General features: G+C 40.0%; 1 long non-coding RNA gene across 1 annotated transcript in view; it reads left to right on the forward strand.

The window, feature by feature from the left end:
• Positions 1–4,526: 4,526 nt before the first annotated feature.
• Positions 4,527–8,171, forward strand: part of LOC109150849 — a 14,728-nt gene continuing 11,083 nt past the window's right edge. The window contains exon 1 of the long non-coding RNA XR_002049233.1: positions 4,527–4,537. This is a non-coding gene — a long non-coding RNA (uncharacterized LOC109150849). The remainder of the gene's footprint in view (positions 4,538–8,171) is intronic.

Consider the following 8,171-nt stretch of genomic DNA (forward strand, 5'->3'; position numbering starts at 1 on the left):
TTAGATGAAGTCGGTGTTAGAATAAATTATTTTGAGCTACTTTTAAATAAATTCAACACCGGAACATGAATTGAAACTAAAATCCTAAATTTGCGGGTACATTGTGTACCAAGTTTTGAACTGAAAAGTCATTCTGAGTGAGACCGGGAGAAATCTGAGAAGCCTAAATCAAGTGTTTATTAAGAAGTTATTTTTGGGAAATTTAATTCCAACCCCAAACTATTTTAAATCTTTATTTTAGACAATGGTTCATGAAGCATGGTGAACCACTCTATTCCAAAAGAGCTTTGTCTGATGCAACTTTCTAGCCAAGCTTTAACATTTTTGCCCTCCACCAATCATGAGAGATCATCCTAGGGTTTTGTGCCTCTATAAATGAGAACACTATCAGACCTTTGCCTCTTGATTCCACTCTTTGCTTCCCCAAACTTTTTGCTCTGCAAAACCAAAGTCACAGTAAGTTTTCTCCAAGCCCTAACCTTCCATTTCTTCAAGTTTCCTTCTACTATATCTCTGAGAACTTAGTGGTAAGATGGTTGTGTGGTTTATTTGAGTTGTTTAGGAGGTGAAGGAGGGTGTAGATAGCTTGGGGAGAAGGTGGAATCCCAGCCAAGAGAAGAACTCTACAAAGATATAACCCCATGGACTCCCAAAGCTATTTTAGACCCTGTGAAGTCTTGTTTTAATGTTTGAAATGAGTATAAATACAAGAATAATGTGTGTTTAAGCTAGTAAGTGTTCTATTATTGATCTATGATGTGTTGTTGATGATTTGGGAGTGTTATATGGTCTGTTTTTTGCCTTTCACAATGTGCACCAGATGAGGCACGGAGCTAGCCAACGATCCTAGGGAGGAGCCGTTGGCTAGGCCCTTGGAGGAGCGGCCCTAGGGCACGGCTCTAGGCTAGAGTCGTGGCCTTAGGTCGCCGCTTGGCGATTCCAAGCGGTGGGGCTCCTCAAGCCCCGCCAGGCAAGGTCTGTGCAGTGGTCGGGCCCTTGTGGCTCAGCTACGTGTCGTTCCGGACCAGGACTCGCGGACCCTTGAGGCTTGGATACTCAGGGCCATTACGACGCACGAGTAGAAATTTATTTCATTACATTCGAAGTAGAAATGAGAATTTTTTGTTACAATTTGTGAAGAAAAAGGCCACAACGCATGTGTTTGACTACTGCGCACATTACTCTCCTTGAGTGTGCATTATTGTTTCATGCTGATGTATGTTTTTTGGTTTTTGTTTCCCTAGACTTTTGAATGTGTAGTTGGTGAGGTTGCTGTTGTGTTTTCGAGTTCCATTCGTGGGTTGTTCGAGTTCTTTGCGATGGCTCGTGGTAGGGTTATGGAGCAGAAGGTCTTTTTCGACAGTTGTATGGTCCTATTCAACCCCGTCTGCGTGAGTTGGATGCTGACTTTCGGGAAATTTTTGAGGCTATAGGCTTGAGTGATGTTCCATCGTTTAGCTTTGGTTTGACCCAGGATTTTGGGGTGGGGGTGTCTATGTTAGTGGTCTGGATGCAGTTACTGAGCTGGGTAACAATATTGCTGCAGAGTGTATGGTTGCTGAGCATGATTGTGGTAATGTTGTGGATAAGGTAAATATTTTGTGTTCCTTTTCTTATACGTTGGATGTATGATGTTGGTTATTGCTTCTTCTTTTTTCTGTGGTGTTGTTTGTAATATATTTGGTGTGTTCCCTAGCAAGGGGATGGGGATGTGTGTGCTGACCAAATTAAAGCTTAATTATGCAAGGCAAACTAACCAACATAACATAAAAATGTAAACACAGCGGAAGTCTAATCATAAAACCGGGAAAACCAAGGAGTGTTATGCCACATTCACTCCAACGTGAACGCAGAGGCAAAAACTAAAACCATCAATCTAATATGTCTAACATCAGGGGCACACAGGCCAAAACACAAAATAAACTGTTCGGGGATCTAAACTATCCATGTCTAACGCTCTCGCCATCTACTCAGGACCTGAAAAGCACATAAAGAAAGGGGACGACTCCCGGTCAGTGAATATTGCTGGTAACCCATCAATACACGTTTAATAGCATAAGTAGATAGTATAATACAAAATCATTTTCGAAACGGAATACAGTATATATCAGTTTTAAACCGTAAAGAGAAAAGTCAACTGCAAAGACTCTATTTCACTCTCAAAAGAACAAGGGAATCACATCCCAAGACAACATCAAGACAAGAACAGCAGTAGAACAACTCAACACCGCTCAAGAGGTAATCTACTGATCACAAAGCAGAAAACATCAAGGCATAGACAACAACAATAACAAGTACAACTCGAGGTTTATTCTACTGATTAAAAAGTAGAATACCACTCAACATGCTCAACAGAAAAGGATAGACACACACACATTGGCAACACATGCCACCGTGACACTAAATGTCACAAGTTCCAACCTTATGCCCTGTTCCAACCTTATGGCTACCCCCGGCCTTATTACAGTTCCAACCATTACCTCCAAAAACCCTGTACTTCTGAGTCCAACCTTATGCCTCCGGGAATCGTCGTTCCCCACCTACAACCACCAAATCATCAACCACCGATTTCATAGTACACGAGGGTAGCGTTCATTTCAATCACACAACCACCAATCACATGAGCCTGAAGCCCAGCTGAGCCTGAAGCCCAAATCACATGAGCCTGAAGCCCAATTACAACTCCATAATCACATCATGGCCACCACGAGGACCACATCTGTACCTTGGTGATTAATGCCCCATACCATTAATCGTGCAATCCAGGTACAGCCAACACACACATCATCATAGGAATCAATCAACGGATCACAACGAAGATATGAAACCATACTCAATCAAGGAAGGATTACAATCCGACATCAACGATGATCAACACAAGTTATCATCTACAATAGGAAAGAACAAACCACACACGCTAGCATTTCAACATCAAACTAGCATGCTTATCAAACGGGTAAACAAAACATAGTTCCGAAGAACGTACAAGACTCACCATGGTACAACGAATCACAAGGTTGAACACTTAGCACGATTCAAGACACCAAATCCTACATGGATTCCTATCATATCGTTCTAGACATACGAAACATCAAGAAGACACTCAAATAGCCCAACAAAAGAACATCGAGAAGTCAAAACATCAATTACCGAGTCAAAAGAATCACGGGGAACAAATCCCCAACAACCCACAACATTGTACCCGCAGGTGGGGCCACGGGTGGACCCCCACCCATGGTTCCGCCCGCGAGAACCAAAGCCAAACCTCTTGTACCCCGCGGGTGGGGCAGCGGGTAGGCCACTGCCCGCCATTCCGCCAGCGGGTACAACCTGTACCACAACTAATCCCTTCGGGGATTTTCAACACCAAGCTCAAATTCAAGTCCAAAACACCTAAAATCTCACAAAATACAACAATATGACTTGAATCAATGGAATAGCCAAGCAATGGCATACAAGAATCCTAATAAGAAGCTCTAGATATGCATTCCCATAAGACAATGCATCAAAACTCACATTTCATATCAAAAATCACATGTAGAAGTCAAGAAATCATCATATAGGTAAGAAAATAGATTTTGTAAAGCATGGGTTACCTCTTGTAGCCTACAACTTCACTTATCACACCCTTACAAGCTTCTATTAAGGCTCTCCTTCAACTTCAACTTCACAAACACACCAAAAGACAACAAAGATTTCATCTTTAGAAAAAGACACCTTTAAAGGTACTAAAAACACTAAAGTACCAAAGATCTTACCCTCCTATATGCTCAAGATTAAGAAGGTTTGAATCTTGGAGACCAACTTGAAGAATCTTGGAATGCCCAAACTTGGCTTGAAGAAAAAGCTAGCTATTTTCTAGAGAGAAGGAGGAGCTTTTCTTTTTAGAGTGTTAGGGAAAAGAATGAAAGATGACTCTAGGTTAGCTTGGAATACAATCATAAGGTGAAAGGTCTTCTTTACCCTTACTAAAATGAAAAAGTGCAAGGAGACAAGGGAACAATTCATGAAGCATAAGGTACAACCCATTGACTTGGATTGACTAGTCAATTACTAGTCCTCCGACTATTAAATTTTCAGGATTTTAGGAATTAAACTATCAATTAAGCTAGGATTAATTACTTAATTAATCCTTAAATGGAATTTGGATTTACGGGGTTTCACACACGGAGTTAGCCAACGACCCTAGGGAGGAGGCGTTGGCTAGGCTGATGGAGGAGTGGCCCTAGGGCACGGCTCTAGGCTAGAGCCGTGGCCCTAGGCCGCCGCTTGGTGGTTCCAAGCGGTGGGGCTCCTCAAGCCCCGCCAGGCAAGGTATGTGCAGTGGTCGGGCCCTTGTGGCTCAGCTACATGTCGTTTCGGACTAGGACTCGCGGATCCTTGTGGCTTGGACACTCGGGGCCATTACGACGCACGAGTAGAAATTGATTTCATTACATTTGGAGTAGAAATGAGCATTTTGTGTTAGAATTTGTGAAGAAAAAGGCCACAAAAGTTGTCTGTGAAGTTTTCAATGAAGGAAAATGTTGAATATTTGGTATTGGTTATTTATTTGAGAAGCATGGAAATTATATGACTGTTAGATAATGAAATATGATCCATATTGGTTAATCTTTGCTAGAAAAGCATGCCTAGATGTCTATTATGACTTGTTGAGATTATTGCAAAGATTATTAACTGTTGAAGTGTACAGAGCATATTTCCTTGAATGCTAGATTACAGTAGATGAGATAATGTTGAGCATTTTGAGTTCAAGTGCATGTTGAATACTTGCTAAGTGTTTGCCAATGAGGATTAACTACATTATGATTTATGAGCATGTTTATAGAATTGTTGAGAATCCACACTTCCACATTGAAAGGAGAATTGAAGTATATTCTACAGTGAAGTGCATATTTGAGCATACCATGTTTTAAAATGGACAAGTGGTCAAAGTGAGCCTAAGTATTATTTTCAAAAACTCATATCTATTTTAGAAAGTCATTCTCTTGTTGCATTGAGAAATTGTTGAGAAGTTATGTGCATAAGTTTGCATAAGTAAAGTGTTGCATGAGTTGAAATGCATGAGCCATATCTATATGTATTAGTGTGAGTAATCCGAGATTTTGGAGGACCGTTAGGACTATGTCCTTTTGGAAGAAAAGAGATAAGATCGGATAGAACTGACAAAACAGTGAAAGAAAGAAAGTAAAGAAAACAACGGACATTGCGATCCGATATGAAGTAATGAGGTAGATATTCACGAGTTACTCGGTTGGAAACTGCCCGCCAGGCTTAGAATCCTGGTTAGGGGGTGTGCACACTGATAGTTCGATACCTGATTCCACAGATTTTGAGAAAAGAACCAAGAGACTGGTTCTGCGGCGAGATGATCATTAGGCCGGCTAGATGTCGAGCCCAGATAGGTCCATTCACCTTATGGTGAAGTCCTACCTCGTCCATGAGTAAAGAAAGCAATCGAGTGAGGGAGACTCAAGAGAAAGAAATCGATTCAAGAGACTCAAGAGAAAGAAATCCAGTCAATAGACTCAAGAGAAAGAAAGCGAGTCATTGTGACTCTAAGAAACCTCCACAAGAAAAAGTATTCTTTTTACAAAAGAGTGTATATGTATATCTATCTATACTTATACTAAAGCATCATGTTCATTATATTGCATGATCAAGTTAAAGTGCACAAGATTGCATATAAAGAGTATATGATTGCATGAGATTGCATGATGAGTATATGATAGCATGAGATTGCTTATAGATTATATGATTGCACGAGATTGCATGATGACTATATGATAGCATGAGATTGCTTATAGAATATATGATTGTACGAGATTCCATGATGGGTATATGATAGCATGAGATTGCTTAGAGATTCTATGATAGCACAAAATTTCTTATTGACTTATGTGTTAGCATGAGATTATTTACTAAGATATATGATGATATGAAATTATTGATAAGATGAGTATGTGATAGTATGAGTTTATTGCTAAGCTAATTAATTGTGAAAGCATGCCTATTGTTAAATAGGTTGCAAGCATATAGAAACCCTGTTAAACATGATAAAGTGTTGCCTAAGTGTTTCAGAATACTTGATATAAGTACGAGAAAACTGTTTTCCAAAAGTATATATTGTAGTACTTTACAGGGTTGAGTGGCGTTATACTTAGCTTCGTGCTAACGGGTTTGTTTTCTACTTGTTGTTTGTTAACCCCTTTCAGGTGGGCCCAGTTCGTGAGAGAGTACGAGTTAGACTAGACTAGCATAGTTAGCTTTTGTAGTCTAAACTCTCGATGTTGTTTTCTTTTAAGACTTGTAGTTGTCTACCCTCGTTTTGATGGTATTGGACATCGGGATTTATCCCCTAGTTCGTTTGATACTATTAAACTTTTAATGATTTAGTATGTTTATCCTTGGCCTGTGCAATCACCGTGAAGGGTGATTGTGGCGGTGACACCTCTTTTAAGTTGTTTTAGTAAGTTTAATTCGCTGCATTAGCTTACCTTTCAAGGTTAAGTTTGTTAAATAAGTTTTAAGAAAAGTGGGGTGTTACAGTTGGTATCAGAGTGGTACTAACCGCAGGAAACTTAGGAAGTTTGACCCTTAAGACTTGTGCTATTTACTTGGCTTTTTTGCTTATATCCAACGCTTATTAATGTAGCTACTTGCTTGGTGTCCTCCTTACTACCCCCTAGGATGTGTGTGCGAATATGTGGGTTCTCGTGTGCATAGATGTTTGTTGTTACATTTTCGTCGTATTTCAATTCATTTAGCTACTAGCACGTTTTACTCTTCACTACCCCCGATAATGTGGGTGCGCATATGTGGGTAAACTTGTGCTTAAATTTAGCTGTTACGTTGTATCACGAATTCCGTACAAGGTACTGGGGTTTGGTGTGGTGAGATTTTCTAACACGTGTGCACTGCTTTGTGGCATGTGTGAGTTGGGTGTGGGTTTTTTTTTTTAGTCCCACCACCATGTGTGCGCATGGTTATTTTTGCTGCGTGCATAGGTCACTTGTGTTTTTTTTTTCAATTTTGTTAACTCTGTGTGTATGGCATGTACCCTTTGTTTTTTAGTACACAATGTCTTATTAATAACAAGTATGCTTCATATAAAAATGGTTCATAATTGTAATCTAAATTGCATTGTTCAGTATTTTTGAAATAAATAGTATTCTAATCTTCGTCTTGTGCTACCTTATATGGACATGTGCGGCTGTTGTGGCATGGGAGGTCGCATATATTGCACGTCCTTTCTTTTTTCTTTTGTTGCTTTGTGATTGCTTTCTCTTTATTGCTTTTGAGTCTCTTCCCACTTCCTTTGTTCTTTGCAACTTTGGGTGGTTTTATTTGTATGTCTCATGGTCTACTTGATCCTAGTAGTGTTTCGAACACAGATTCATTGTTGCCATTCTCTTGTGTTTGCTGCCTCTCCCTTTGTAGATCTTTTTTCAGTTGCTGCAATGTTGCCAACATTTGGTCCATTTTGTTCGGCCAACCGCTCACTAATCTCATGCAGTTGTAGAATTCACTCCAAAGTTGATTTGCTACTTTTGTTGCTTCATTTGTTGTGGGGATATTTGTTCCTTTTGCCCACGGGACGTGTACATGTGTCTCTTGTCCATCATGGAACAATATACTTTTGTGGGATTGATTCATACCCTGTTGGCTTCATAAAACTAGCACGTGCCTACAAAGTATACCAACACGGTTGAATTTCTTGCATGCACACTCTATTTTTTCCGCTTTGGGGATTTCGGTTACTTCAAACGTTTTTTTGCCTATTTCGTCAACTTTGTAAGTCCATATGTCACCCACGTTTTTTTTGTCGATGATGTGACACGTGAAACTGGCCTCCTATACCTCTTGTTGGAATTCATAGAATATGTTTATGGTGTACACTTTAGCACCATGCTTTTCAAAACTCAAAGGGGTTTTAGTTTATGGGTACGAACCTTCATTTTCTGCAATGAGTTTTTTCTAGTTATGTCTCTGTTCTCCGATGACACTGTTGTATTGTGCCATGAATTCTACCAAGCTGTAGTGGTGGTTTGTGAATTTTTCCCAAAATAGTTGTTTTCTCATTCTGATCTTGATGTTGTCCTGAGCAATCCTCCCATTTGTATGTCGTTGAAGTACGTAGGTATCCACGACGCACGTGCTTCATACAGCTG

The sequence above is a fragment of the Ipomoea nil genome, unplaced genomic scaffold, assembly GCF_001879475.1.
Source record: "Ipomoea nil cultivar Tokyo-kokei standard unplaced genomic scaffold, Asagao_1.1 scaffold2280, whole genome shotgun sequence".
NCBI classification, from domain to species: Eukaryota; Viridiplantae; Streptophyta; class Magnoliopsida; order Solanales; family Convolvulaceae; genus Ipomoea; species Ipomoea nil.